Source organism: Aquila chrysaetos, chromosome 17, assembly GCF_900496995.4.
Source record: "Aquila chrysaetos chrysaetos chromosome 17, bAquChr1.4, whole genome shotgun sequence".
Classification (NCBI taxonomy): Eukaryota; Metazoa; Chordata; class Aves; order Accipitriformes; family Accipitridae; genus Aquila; species Aquila chrysaetos.
In genome coordinates, this window is record NC_044020.1 from 23,361,055 (window position 1) to 23,377,004 (window position 15,950).

Genomic DNA, 15,950 nt, shown 5'->3' on the forward strand with positions numbered 1-15,950 from the left:
TCTCCATGTTCAGATACATGGAGTCGGAATTAACCTTGTCCTCTTCTCTTATGTGAAAATATACAGAGAAGTCCTTTTCAGTCAATATGTCACTTGTTTTCTTTGACCCAACAGGAAATATTTCATGTGAAGTATCGGGAAAAAAGGGAAGGCAGGGAAGAACTAGAGCCACAAAACCGCCATAGGAAGATACGCACCTGCTTTGGTTTTCATCCAGTATCTCACCCAGTACATAACAGCTTTCAACCAGGATGTGAAACTAAGGGTTCATTACGGCTCTTCCCACCCCAAAAGCATCTCACAGGAAGGGCCATATGCATTAGGCTACAGAGTAATGAAGAGAGGAGGCAGTAAAGGGTAAACAGTGTTCCTCTTCTTAATGCTGTATAAATATTCAGAAAAACACTTGTCTATGTAAAACAGATTGTTGTGAGCAGCAGAGAGTCACAGTGCTTTTGCCTGATTGTAGTGCAAAGTAGTAGGGTGTTTTGGGTGCCATCCTGAGGGTCATAGGTGAGGAATATCTCCTGAAGCAGAGAATTTAATGATTTTTTTTAATCTTTATTCTGGCAAAATACCCCCCATGCTAAATACATCATAGCATCTTCCCAGCAGCAAAATGCAGTTGAATTCCTGTTCTCCTGCACCTATTCTGCTTTTCAAACCAAGGTTTTTGAGAGTTTCTGATGTTGGGTCTCTTTGATGAACTGCACCTGAATTTGCTGAATAATTTGGAGATTATGGTATTGCATTTTTCACCACACTGGCTATGCTCAAGCACAAAACCCCAGTTGTTTAGAGACTTCTATTAAAAAGTTAATTGCATTAACAAAAGAATATTTGCTAAGGTTAAAGACACTTGAATTAGCCAGTAAAGTAATAGTTTCATCTACAGTGGCCTATGATGCTGGTAACCTCTCCTCCTCACATGACAAAGTCCAGTTGTGGCAAACACTTTCAAGGAGAAGTTCAAGATGTTTTTGTTTCTTTCTAATTTGTCTCTGTGTGTTTGCTCTGGGCATTGCGTGTGTAGGAGATGTCAGGATTTGCTATTTCCTCTCTTGCCTAACTCTGCACTGGGTTTAAGGTTTACTTAAGGACACACTGACCAGTTAGAAAAGATTGTTTGAGTTAAATTTTGTCAAGGCGCCCAGCCTTTCAGTGCTGGGAGCAGGGGAAAGAAAGGGACAGTGTTATTACTTACCCATGCACTCACAGCTCATTTCTGCTGTGCTTCCCCTCAGTCTTTCATGTCTGAAATGGGCACACACTCGTGGCATGTCTTTCCTGGAGTTAACCCAGATGCTTGGCATGTGAGGCTCTAAGATGGGCAGCTAGCTTGGACTGAGGACACCATGAACTGTGAAGCATGTATGCACGTGGAGGATCACACCATTGGTTATAATGACCTGTAATTTATCCTGTCTGTGAATGCATACCCCACTTCTCTGCATCCTGCCCGTGCAGGTTGTTCTTGAGAACTATCCATTGCTCCCATACATGAACTATCCAATGCTGCTGTACTTGTCTACCCATTAGGGATGAGAAATGTTTTGTATGAGCTTCCATCTATGCTGCAGCATCAAACAGTGAAAGCAGACTCTGTCTGATATTGCAGTCACATTTGTCCACAATGAAACTCCAGATCAGCACATTTTAAATATAATAATAGTCACATCAGTGGGAATAGCAGAATCACGGTACTGTCCCTTGCTTGAGCTGGTGTAGAAAAAGTAAAGGCAATCAAACTAGTTTCTTGTAAAAAAAGGCTGAATAGGAACCTCTGGCCACCTGGAAGAGACAATAATGAATCCTCTTGAAATGCTGGCCATGCAGTGCATTGAGGCAAGGGGAAGATGTCTACCTCAGTCATCAAGGACAGACTAGCACTCCAGAAAGGGTGCTGGCCCAGTTCTGTGAACATTTGCTCACTGGGAATGCCAGCTCAAGCATATTGCTCCTTCTTGCGCCACCAACAGAGGTCTATGGGACTGCCAAGTGAGGTGGGCAGGGGAGCTCAGTTAAGTTTAAAAGAAATTTTTAAACAGCCCTGCTCAGTGTTGCAGTCCAGTTAGCCATGCAACTGCACAACCAGCACCTGAAAGGAGAGGAATTTCTTAAGTCAGCACTGCTGCCAGCAAAAATCTCAGTGCAGTCATGGCCAGGAAGAAGAGTGCCATGGAGACCACATTTTTAATGAACTTACTCTCTTCTGGGAATGGTGAAAGAGTTCTGCTTCAGTGTCTTATAAATTATAGTACTCAGCCCTATTTCCATGCAACCAGTTCTCCAGTCCATTCCTTTAATGTCTCATTCTCACTGACCCTTTCATCCCAGGGAAGAAATTTAAGTTACACAGATTCTGCCTTTTCTCTCTGAAGAAGACCTTTGCAGTCATACAGAGGTCCTAACTCATTCTCTTATCTCCTATATCCTGACCACGTCCACAGGATCTTCACACAAGAGTTATACGGCACTTTGTAATCACTAAGGAAACAAGCCAGCACAGGGAACAAAATTTCATTCCTTCTTTCTAGAAATTGTAGTGGAAACACGTCAAATTGCCACTTCTAGCTCATGCCTCCAATTGGTGAAATGCAGCAGTAATGAGAGCACCAAACTGGAACACGGGGGACTGAATTTCTATTACAGCAGTGACAGGATGGATGACCTTGACCCAGTCATGTTTCAGCCCATATCTCAGTTCCCCACCTCTGAAGTGGGAATAGGATGATGTACAATTGAGAAGCACCATGTTAGAACTGGGCATTGCTACGTGAATGCTGAGAACAGAGCCTGGTGGGCTCCATCAGCTGATTCTTTGGAAGCCAATTCCCCACAAAAGAAGACACCAAGAGAGACAAGAAACTCCTGCTACCCTTTATCAGGCAATTCAGTGACACTAAGAAATCCTTATACGCTAAGAAGGGCTGCAGCTTTGGACAGGTTTTAAAAAAAGATAAAAGCAGACACAGCCACATGGAAACACAAATGACATCCGTTCAGAATTAGCTCTGCCCCTTTTATCTTCATAAGAAGCCAAGCTGAACTACAACCTTTGGATTCTCTCGAGGCATTAGCTTTTCATTATGAACGAATGGCTGATAGCATTACGACAGACAAATGATCGGCAGCAGGAGGGTTTACCAACATACCGTGCACTCCCACAGTCACTGAGGGGGAAGTCTAATGAGCAAATAACCTGCTGCAACTTTCTACATATTTCCTGTAATTGAGAACTCTTCTGTACTTCGTCTGGAATGCAGATGCCTGTCAGTCATGGGGTCATAAATAGGATTAGGGGCTGTTTCTGGAAAGGCAGGCAACAAGCTTTAGATGCTCAGTTGAAAATACAGATGTTTTCTGGCTGCATGGCCATTAGGCGGTGGTATCTCCAAGTCTGTTTAAGCAGGCTTGGCTGTTAACTCTTCCCTGAGGCTTCAGTCTTGCAACTGGTGCAGATTCCTACTAAGAGTGCAGTTCCCTAGTAATTTTTGCTTATGCAATCGCTTGCAAGATCCAAGCATTAAAAGCTCTGTTTAGAGATACACAGCATAGAACTGACTCTCCAGCCTCTATCAAAATGATCTCCAACATCTACTGGGCACTGAGACCTTTTTTCTGTTAAGAGATTTTTTTCAGACCATTGCACAAAAAGGATTTAAAGTATAATCTCCCCATAAGGAGAATGCCTAAGTAACTTCCTTAAGTTACCCTGAGAAACCTGATAAAATAATATAGTCTTCTGAGAACTTTAACGTCCTCCATCCCAATTATAGTTTCTGTGTGTGACAGAAATGTCTGAATAACTAATATTTACCAATATTTAGTTAGATTTTTTTTTGTGGCACTGGCCAATACATTTATTTCACCACTACAGTTACAAAAAGCAAATATTTTAAGAAAAGAAAGGGTGAGTGTTTTGGTTTGGGGGTTTATGTGTGTGTCTGTTGGTCTGGGGTTTTTTGGTTTTTTTCTTAATGCAATGTCATATTACCAGCTGAACTGCTTGTGCAGAGACTGTGAAACTTGTATAATTTTTTGTCAAAGTAACATGACCAGTTATGGTAACTGACAGGCTCTGCCTCACAGCTTTGCTGTTCTTCTGTTTGTCCCTTCACTTCCATATCTATATTAGAACTTATTTCTCTTGTCTGTAGAAGCTATTTCTCCTGTCAGTAAATCGTCTTATTTTAGGAATGTTACAAAAGAGCCTTAAGATCCCAACCAGGATCAGGGCTCGTGAGCCACTTCATAAACACGCAGAAACAATCCTTGCCCCGAAAAGCACTTCAAATTTCAATAGCCAGGATACAAAAAGTATAGGATGAGAGCTACGGCAATGAAACAACTTCCTCAAGGTCACACAGGAGATCAGTGACCAGACCAGGAATAAAACCTTCACCTCCCACGTCTCTCTGCTGTGCTCTATTTTTCTTTAGTAGAAAGGAGTCAGTATTGAAGCTTATTGGTTTCATCCAAGGCAAATTCCACTGGATCTCACCATAATGAAGGTAGGGAGAGGAGTTATAGCCACTTTCATCAGTCTACCAAAGCTTAGAAAACCCTTGCATGGAACGCAGCTGAGTACAAAACCCTCCCATTTCAGCAGCTTATTCAGGATATGCAAACCAGATGGAAGTCTATGTATTACATGATTAAATGTACTCTAGATCAGAAAGGAGCAATCGCCAAAATTGTCCAAAGCAACGATATGAGAGAGGTCATTGTCTTCCATTCATCTATGTTAAGGTCACAAAAGCCTCCACAGAGATAAGGGGATGTGGTCAGTGCCCTGAAAGGCTGACACGCTAATTACAGACAAAACAAAGGGGCCAGGGGATAAAGCACAAGCTAGGGTAAAGGAATGACGCGGGGTGATGAGGACAAGGCCACAAGGTTATTAGGCAGAGACATGCTCAACAAGGCTGCCCGTGTCTCCTGCTAATGTTGGGTTGATCCTAGTGCAGACAAGGTTCTGCCTCGTTGGGGATATCATTGTGAAGTGACCATACCCAAATGTGCTCTTTTGTCACAGGACACAGAAGAAGGTTTCAGAGGAATAGTTCATTCTGCTGAACAGTGTTCCCATATTCTAAGATCATTGCCTATCTCTAAGTCATAGCCAATCATCTCCCTCACACACACACACAGATACATACTGCAAAAAAGATATTCTACCTAACTGCCAGCCCTGCTTGTGGATTTTATTTCCAGACAGGATATCATCCTCAGCACAAATTTATATTTTTCAGGTAAAACACACTTAACAAGAATGTTGAGTTGGCAACTGAGAAGGGAGATGGGTATTACCATAAAACCCTTGCATTTTCCCTTATTACATTTTACATTATGAAACATAAGACTGTTCAAATTTTGGAATCTGAAACATTTGGATGAGTTCTATCTTGAAACAAAAAAGAGACTGACATGCTTGCAAGTTTTTCTCCTCACACTGGCTTCTTCCAATTTTTGATATAGCATCAATTAAACTGCCATGAAGAATGGTTATACTCTGTCCTGTAGCTAAATTAAAAATTCTATCAAGGATGCACCAGTCAGAGCAAACCTAGTTCAGTTTAATGTGATGTATCTCTCTCTTCTCTCTTTTCCCCTAACATTACATTTACCTCAGCAACATCCTGCAGCAATGAATTCCACTTGCCATATACACTCGTGCAGGCAAAAGGAAGTATTAAATTAGTACAAGACATAAAGTACTTCATACAAAGGGACTTTACTAACCACTAGTCTCCTAGGTGTTCCCAGCACACCACTAACAACAATGAGGTCTAAGACGTGTCCATGAATTATTTTTATGTTGCCAATAGCAGAATGGGATTGACACTTAGATGCCTCGAGTAGTTAATCAGAGGCTTTGAGACATGCCACAGGATAAGCAGCAGACCAGAACCAGTCCCACCTTCAGAAGCCCCCAGTCCTCATTGCCAGATTCTCAAATTTCCCCAAATCTTAGCCTTTTCTGTCCTTTGCCCAGCTGGACTCCCACAGCCATGAGGACACTGAAAGTCTATTACTTTGGGTCTGCCAAAGCCCAACATTTGTCCCTTGGGTTAGGAGATCTGTGGAGTAAATAGACGTCATATCTGTCCAGTCAATTTCTGACCACAGTAACACCTTGTGATAATGGCCAGCAGGTCTGTAAAAATATTTTGATGCCTAAAGACACATGGAATTAGCCAAAACTGCCAAGTTACCTAAGATCCAGTGCCACAAAAGCCATGTTCCTCTGTCTCTGGGGAGCTAAATAACTTCAGAAGTTTGACTTAGAAAAAAAGGCAAAGAAAATAAAGCTTGACCCTCTCTGATTTTCAGTCTTGAGCAGTGTTTGAGTTCATTAAAGAGACTGGTCACAGAATTTGTAATCTCATTGGTTTTCTCCTGCTTATGGAGTATTTGACTACACGATTTCCTCTCCTTATTCTTTCCCTCAGCTTTCTTTATCAAATGTCACAAGTTTTCATCATCCATGCCTGTGCACTGTCAGCTCACATCCATCCTGAACTACGTTGACTGAAATCCCATAGGCATGCACATACCCACAAGCTTCTCAAATACCCACTCTCCTCCTGGGGCGGCTGTTGCCTGAGGTGATATACTGGGGCAATCATTTAAATGCCTCCTTCCATCTTTGCTGCGAAGCTGTATTTGCTGCGGGAGAATCAGCCCCGCAGAGAAACAGCGCTCACCATCCCCATACATTTCACGTCGCCTGTGGCAAGAGGTCTGGAAACCCCAGTCTTCCAGGGCTTTTCTCCTTTTTTCTTCCTCCCAGCTCCCTTATCTTCCTCCCTTCCCCCTCTTCCTATGGCTGAAGCAGCCATTCTGTAACTTCTCACCTGTAAGGCAGTAAAATTCCGTCTTGGGCAACATTGCCAAGAAGCCCTCGGCTGACTCAGACTGCAAAATACATTATTTACAGCACTGTACAGATAGAAAATTGGGCAAAAAGGAGAGACCAATGACTCAATTCAGTTGTCTTATGTACTTGTCTCTGTGATTTGAGCTCTTCGAGCATAGCCCAGCTCACTCCCAGCTGTCCTTATGGAAAGGCACAGGTAACTCACAGGACTTGTGACAAATCAGACAGCCCTATAAGGCTGTTTCCAATAGCCCAGAACGTCTCCAGGCAGCAGAACTTAATTGTTTGGGGGCAAGTGAATTGATCCTCAAGGACCCTCCTCACTTCTCGTGACAGCTAGGTGTACCTGTGCTTCCCATGCCAATGTCTGTCATAAACAACCAGGCAAAACAGGACCCCTGGGGAAAGGCTCCTTTCGAAGAGATGCTTTATTCATTTGTGTCAGGTAGACAACAGAAATCTAATGACTCAGCCATCAAGAGGGATGGGCCAAGGTGGAAAAGATTGGTGATAGTCACCAAAGTTGTGCCATGAAAGTACATGAAGGGAAATAAGAGGACAAAGGGAAAATTAATAATTTATATATTTGAGGAGGAACAAGACCCAGGGGCAATGCAGCTTTTTCAGCAGTCCTGCATGTGTGTTCATGAACTATCTGTACCAATAGACTGGCAAATAGTAAATACATTAAATCTCTAAAGGACTGAAGGTAACATAGACCTCAATGTGTTTCCTGGCCTCCAGGCAATACATTTTCAAAATCAAAAGTGTTGCCTGATGCCATCCCTGCCTGACTGTAGACTCAGAATCCTGTTGAATCTCTTTCACAAGGCTTTCCTGAGCATGGGTGTGCACCCTGAAAGTGGATGACTGCCATGTTTTTAGCTGTGTTTTCCTACCCGTGAACACCAAAACACCTACTACCACTCTAGAGGCAACTGGGATCTCAGCAACGTTAGCACTGATACTCAAGAGTAACACGAAGGTCTTTGGGGAGCAGGGTAACATATTTAGAAGGGTATTAGGTGAAGCACGCTCTCTGTCATATGAGGGACATGGAGAAAATATGTCCATCATTAGACTCATCAATGGGCAGTAATCAGTTTGGGGCTGTATAATTATTTTGAAAGGGCTGTATAATTATTTTGGAGAATAATTCTCCCCTCCAGAGGACAAGTCCATCCAAAAATCACAGAGCAGCCCAACCACTGTATGCCATTTTTCAAATTACCAAAGGAAAGGAAAAACAGTGAATAAAGATGATAGGCTGATCCTGTTATTCTACGGCTTCTTTCTGGTCTCTGTAGCTAGGGAAAACATGTTCTTATTACATTAAAGAAACACACTGCCAGTGCAAAATGTGGCTAACATTAGAGGACTGTTTCCCTAAGACAGTTTGGGCCCCTGCCACAGCCTCTTACCCGCTAGCAAGCTCTAGCAAGCTCTCTGATTTGCACCACTGTTCCTTAATAAACACAGTGTCAGTACTGAGCTGACATGGTTTGTTCATCCTAATATCTATGTGTTTCTGTTCATAGCTGTCTGGGTACCGCTGCCCAGCACTGCACCATATGCTTGTACCTACAGTTTCCTGTGGGGAAAAAAATGTAGTTGTTTTGGTTTTTTTTCTTCTCAATCCTCATTGCTTCTTGGTTGCAAATTCACAGCAAGGACTTTGGTTGTGAGCACAACATACTCCTAGGCTAAGATCACTGCTGCCAGAGAACAAGTAAAAAATTGTCCCCAAAATGGATATGTGGAATATCACTCAGGGATCTCCACTTCCCTGACACCAAGATATAAACACTGAAGACTTTTAAAACAAATAGTTTTGGAGGAGGCTGAATGAGCTCATGAGAGGTAAAGTGAGCTGATAGAAAGCATGATATTCTACAGAGATGAGCTTTATAGAAGGGTGTAGAGAGGTTAAAGGTTCTGGAAAATCCAAAACCTGAGTTCATTCTAACTACCCACCTGGTAGGGGATTCTTTTGACCATTTAAAGAATTAAAATAATATAAATGGACAGAGGAAGATACCAGGTTCTCCATGCCTTACATCTAAGGTAGCACATTTTGCTCAGCACTCACAAAATTTCCTTTCTAGAACTGCAGTGGATATACAGTTAAGCACTCTCAAGTGGATGAAAATTGGATGAAGCACCACAAGTGATGGAAAAAAAATATATCTGGCACCATTTCAATCTGAGAAGCATGTAATTACCTACCAGAAAGGAATCACTGTTCAACTAGGGCTTGCTAATTTTCTGATTAATTAAATATAACACACATTAAGATTATCTGTATGCTTAGAATGCAGTTAGATTTTGATCTTGGCTACAGGGTTTCCCACATCTGTACCACTGCCTTGCCTTTTCTTTTCTTTTCTTTTCTTTTCTTTTCTTTTCTTTTCTTTCTTTCTTTTCTTTTCTTGTCTTGTCTTGTCTTTTCTCTTCTCTTCTCTTCTCTTCTCTTCTCTTCTCTTCTCTTCTCTTCTCTTCTTTTCCCTTTTCTTCTTTTCTTTTTTCTCCCTGCTGTCTGCCTGCACTCATAGGTGGTAAATTTAGAGGTGAAGAACAGCTCAAAAGATCCAGGCAATTCTGTACCATCCTGCGTTGAGCCCTTGGTCTCAAAATCCACACAGGTGGCTTTCCTTCCTACTGCAAAGAAATGCCTTACTAAACCAGGAGCCAAAGCCCGTAATCTTTTATACAAATGGGCAATCAAAAGCGTGCTCTGTCTGGGTGTTTTGCCTGAGTCCTGAGGCATCTGTTCCCCATTTTTATAGACATCTTTATCACTATAGCTCTGTTCTGATTTTACCAGTGACTGTCACATATTCTAGCCACCTGGCACCTGTTTTCCTCCTTAGTTTCAACTTGGGTCACTTTACAGAGCCATAATCTGCATGTATCTGGGGGAGGCTGGTGCTTGTGGGCGGCTGGGAGGACAAGACTGTAACTCAGGAGGAGAAAATCTTGCAGTTGTTTGAAGGATGGAAGGGCAGGCCTTTATCCTGCATCAAAGAGGATGGCTTTGAATGGAAACTCAACTTCTCATTTTAAATAGTCCTTTGAACTGGGGAATGACACACATAGCCCGTTCCTAAGAATAGCATCCTTTTATTTTTTTTTATTTATTTATTTATTTTTTTTTTTAGTTCTGAAGAAATCTATTTCTGCCCAAGCACGGTACCTCCTTCACTTTTAGTATTGAGAATCACTTATGTCAGAAATTCAGATTCAGGAAAGAAAAGATGGAAGTGATCTCATTGAAATGGTTTCCTAGATGAATACCTTTACTGACTTATTTTATCCCCTTCATTTCAGCTCTGTGTTGAAGGTAATGTCCTCATTGTCTCTGCTTACTGCCCTTTGGTTCACACTGCAGTATGGTCTCACAGCACACAAACAACAGGATTACTTTTGGAGGAAACTAACCTGGAAGAGGCATCCAGAACTATACCTGAAGGGCTCCAGCCATGAACAGACTTCAGTCTGGAGAACCAGGCTGGAAGTAGTCTGAAGGAACCCACCTCTCAAATGTGTGTAAGGTGGACATCTGGGCTACAGCACTCACTGCTTCTCTCTACTAATCCGCTTCCATGGTCTGTACTGCTTGCTCATGTAGGCATAGGCAGTGTGAGCCTCCCCCCACCGCCTCTTACAACATTTTAACATATTCCTAACATCACAAACATAATATAATGTCTAAGGGGTTTTGCATGGCTTAATCAGTAGCTTATGGAATTGGATTCAAATATGCAATAAGTCGTCACACATAGCCTGTAGCAAGACATGAGAAATTTCTGACCACAGAAGAAAAATGCTGAAAATAGCCTAGCTACAAAAGTTTCCAATGGAAATGACTAGATCAGTGTGCTAGTACCAATGAAATCTATATATGATAACAGCATTCAAATGCTTTAAGCATGTTTGTATTATTACAAAATTGGCCAGCTTTTGTGGTATCTGAGTGTACTTAGTGACCACATGGTCAAAATCTTGAAACTACAGTTCGTAATAAATTATCATCCCCTTCACGAACATCTATGCATGTGATGCCTATTTTTTCTCATCACTCTGGTATATTTTAAGAAAATATGATGGTTAATTGAAAATAGATATTTTTTCCATATGGCCTGGAACAAAGTTTTGGATAAACAGAAGACTGAGCCGTCTGGAAACAACAGATGGCAGTGTTTTAAAGATGAAGAGATGAAAGTTTGGATAACCAGTTCTGAACGTCAGTAGTAACATATGATGGAGGCAGTACACTTACATCTGGGAATTTAGCTCTACCATAATTCTATGGGATGGACATGTTGTCAAAGTAGAGACTTTTTTTAAAATGAAAAGGAGAAAAGTGAGCTACCTGTTGTATTCCAGCAGCCAGACACACAGTCTCCTTGCATTTAGTTCCAATAGTATCACTTATGGCTGCAAATAATGTTCCAAGATCAATTGGCAAATGCAGAGAGTTTATACTACCAGTGCAAAGGCTTGACCTATTTCTATTATCTATTTACTTAAAATCCTGGGAGAAACATTCAAAAGAGGACAGGAATGGGAAATGTAAAAGGTTCAAATGCACACGATAACTATGGTATGTAATAAAAAAAATAAATAACCTACCACATCCTTTTACATGTACCACAGTCAGGCGTTTGTCCATAACTAGTTACTATGTAATATAATACATTTACCATGCATTTAGCCGCGATTAAAAGGCCTATTTCCTTGACACATTGAGACAAGTGTAGATTCACTTGAGTAGTACCACACATGGCAAAGGGAGAGTTGGTCCCAATTTTTAGAGCAAGTTATGCTAATATTGAAAGGACATCTCAAGCCAGCTTAAGGGCTGGCTGGAATAACACTTCCCTCGCTATAACACTCAGCTCCATTTCTGAATCATTTTCTTTCATAGGATATGTAATATTTTACAGAGAAACTTCTAAGGCAGAGAAGGAAACAATCCACCTTTTACATTTCTCTCTGATGATTTGTATTTACTTTTGGAGATGGGAGAAAGCTGGGGGGGAGCGGGAGGCGGGGAACAGAGACAAGTCAAACTAAAGGATCTGAGATAAAGACAATAGAGTAATTTGGTTTAAATCTTCTTACTCACATTTACAACACCAGACTTCTTTCAGTTGCCCCAGGTTAAGGATCTGACCTATACTACACTTTCTGTCAAGAATATCAGAGTATTAATGTGTACTTAGTATACACATACAGAAATGGTATCTTGAGAAATAGAGCTAAGTCCTCTAAGACTATGTTAAGAGGAGGAGGGAAAAATAACATTGCCATTTGCTCTCAAAACTTCCATGTGTAAAGCCTAAGATGGGACAATACTGTGATGCTTACAGCAGAGGCGAAGTCAAAAATCAGATATTGGACTTGCTTGTATGCAGAGGTCAGGCTTCTCCAGGCAAGAGCCCATTCAACAAGTAGTGTCATCTCCAAGGTGCCACATACAACACCCCTAGCAGCCCACCTGCAAACGTCCAGTTCTGCTGGTGCAGATAATACTCTCCAACTCCTTTTCTCAGATGCACCAACATCAAGATTCTGGGGATAACACAAGGCAGATGTGCAAAGGGGAATGAAAAAACCCTTCTGTGCCTTTTTGTGCTTTCTTCGTCTCAGTAGTGTGGGACAGCTCTGTTTCTGCCTCAGCTGAAAAAGGGCTGGACACAAAATATCCTTTTGAGCCCGGTCTTTCTGGGCGGAGGCAGAAACAAAGCTATCATGCATTACTGGTATTTCTATTCCTATCTTATTATTTAGGCTTCACCTTCAGTTTTGAGACCCGATTCCTTCCTCTGTCTCTATACACAGACTGTTAAAATACAGTCCATCACTCTCATAGTTGGATGCTTGAGTTAAGCCACAGCAGGAGATCTGTTCTCACTCTTAAGTACAGAATGACTTTTTTGAGAATGTGCAAGTTCGTGCAGTTATAGTTTTATCCAATAGTCATATGATTATCGTTAATACATTTCAGTGTTCACGTTAAGAGAAATTGTCTTAAAATGCAATAGGTCTTATACATACTTTTTCTCCAGCAGAGCTAGGATTTTGAAGATGTTTTAACTGGGTGTTTTTCATTAGCATTCTTGGATTTCTTTTATATTTAACAGTAATTTTTTAATTTCCTGAACTTGAAATGCATGGCTTTTTTGATCATTACAGTGTTTTTATAACACCTTTTGTTCATGTGTTGCTACTAGAAGCTCCCAAACCTCCTCCCAGCTTCATGTAGCTTTGTGTCTGAGAATCACACAAACCATGGATATGCACAAGCACATACTAAAAACCATCCTTCTTGAACCAGTAGGGTTAGGAAATTCAGTAACACTACAGATTTAATGTTAGTAGCAAACTGTACTACAAATAGAACTAAATTTTGTATTTTAATAGAAACTTGTGTCCAAGCACAACGTTGTATTGTAGCCTCTTCTGCATTTAATGTTCAGCAAGTGCCACACGGCCATTTTGCACACTTATATGCCCCCTTCACTTTCTGTTTTCTTTTATCTCATTTGTAGAGCTGGAGTCATTCATCAAAGTTAACTGAAGTTACCCCGGGTTTACACAGAAAGTGAGCAGGAAAAGACGGGGAGTGTGTCTCAGCAGTGACAGAGAGCATGGGATCTGGATTTTCTTATCGAATTTTTGAGTGAGAGTCTCCTCTCACCTCTGCTTTGTTTATGTGGCTGATTTATGCCAGCATCGGAGAGAGAAGAACAGGTGGTCACTAAAAAGGGGTGTCTGGTCTTCATATCTGTGATGCCGTACCGAGAAACCATGCGTTGCCTTCAGCACATGCATGTTTTAAGCCATTTACTAGCTGTTGGAATGAAACGCATGAGGCTTTAGGCAAACCTTGTTAGCAGCATCATAAGGGCAGAGGATCCACTGGGCTGCCTGGATGGCTTGAAGAGGAAGACTGTGACTAATAGATTTCCTCAGGAACAGATCAGAGAAGTTAACTGCATCTCTAAAATGAAGAGAAAAATCCTCCAGCAGTCTTGCCAGTAGAGCTGAAACATCTAAAATTTTGGCCGGGAATCAGAGTCTTTTACTTTCAAACAGATGAAATCAGGTGTGAGTCCCTTGAAGTCAAAGGAGTTACACCAGCAACAAAGAAAGGTAATTGTAAGATAAGGCAGGTCCCAAACATCAGGATTTGCAAGGTATTACTGCTCAAATGACATTCAGACTTAGCATCAACTGTATCTCCTTTTATCCACTAATTGTGTAATTCATTCAAAAGAGCAACCAGATTGGTTTCATCTGTTACATGTTGTATGGGCCAAACCCCAGGAAAATATTTCCCTTGGCTCATCACAAGAAAAACATTCACACACGCTGTTTATTTTGATATCCCCAAATACTACTTTTATCTTATGTTTTAGCTAGATTTTCCTTTAAACTTGCTCTTCTGATTCCTTGTCCCTTTGGTATCTCTTAATTAGACCTGGTGACTAATTCAGAAGGAATTATTTATTTAACAAATCCCACCCTTTCCTATCACAAAGCATCTACAAGCAAAACACTTTTTTTTTTTTTTTTTTTCAAGTTGGTATTAATTAAAAATTATTTACGGACATTCAGAGCAGAATTCTTGTTCAGCAGCTTTCCCCTTGTGCTTCTTCTATGTGCCACCAGTGCTCTGCTAGGCTGTGCTCTGCAAGACAGTGATGCCTGAATGACTAACCACGCGACAACTTGGAATGGAAAAATGTTTATGTCCAGACATAGACGCTTCTACAAATATAGCCTAATTAATAGTGTCAGACATCTGTCTGTTCTTCACCTAAATCTCTTGCTCACTGTTTTGCCTTCCCAGTCCCGGGGAGAAGGTATGGTCCTGTTCAGCTTGGGGTCTCCATGCAGTTGTTTGTCCTTGCAGTGGCAGCCAACAGCTGTAAAACGCTATGTGAGCAGTCTCCTGTCTCCCCGGCTCTTTTCCTTCCCTGATATGCCGGCTCTCTTCACTCAGATGTCTTCTACTGAAGGGAAAGGGGGAGCGAAAGGGAGTGGAGAGCTGTGTTTACTTTTTCGTATCCAGTGTCCACACTCCTCACGTTGCCCCTGCAATATAGGAATGCGTAAGAGTGTGTATCTGCATACGCACCTGGAGCGTGGGTTGGTGTGGGGGCACATCCCTGTACCTTTCCATTGACTTTCTCGTACACTGTGCTCTAGACGCAGCTGCAGGGGAGAACAGACCGTTCAGCTTGCTCTCTGCTCGTGGCAGATACGTGCCGGAGGACCGCATCGGACCTCCAGAACACATCTTAGTAATGGGTTGTTTTGTGGGAGACAAGGGAGTCATTGCCTTTTTCCCAGGGTTTTGAGCCTGGTGAAGGGGAAGAAATTGGTCGAAATTTATCAAAAGGAAAACCTTCTGGGCTTACCTGCAGCAGAAGGGACCACTGCTGCCTATAACGCACTACAGGCACAGACCCTCCTATGCTGGAGCTGATGCAAGCCTGACTTCACATGGACATTCATCAACGTGTCCATACAGTCACAAATCCCAGCTAAGTACCTTGAAGCTGGGGGTGCAGCCCCAAAAGCATGTCACTGAAATCAGGAGGTGACAAAAAGCTCCCCACAGCACCCCTGGCACCCGCGCGGGTTTGCTGCTGGCCCTGGGATGGAAGCCCCAGCACAGGAACAACATTTCCACTGCTCAGGTTCTCCACCTGAATCACTGGTCGCAGCACGGCCAGCCACAGCTTCAGGGCAGCCTTGCAGTCAAGCACCAGCACCAGCACCTCTTCCCATTCTGTTCCTCCCACCTGAGAAGGACGGGCAGACAAAAAGTCTCAGTCAAAACCGCCTTTTGAAAAGGAGGGAGTTTTAAAGGAGTTTAGCATCTTTGCAGTATTTTTCTTGTTGTTTTTTTTTTTTTTTTCCTAAGTGATTTTTTAAGGAAATTAACCACAATTTTTAATGTAGATTTCAGAACAGCTTGCTCGGCTCAATTTTGGCAAAGAAACTTCAGCAACTGCAGAGAGATGAAGCTGTAAAGTGAGGTCAAGCTGACTAT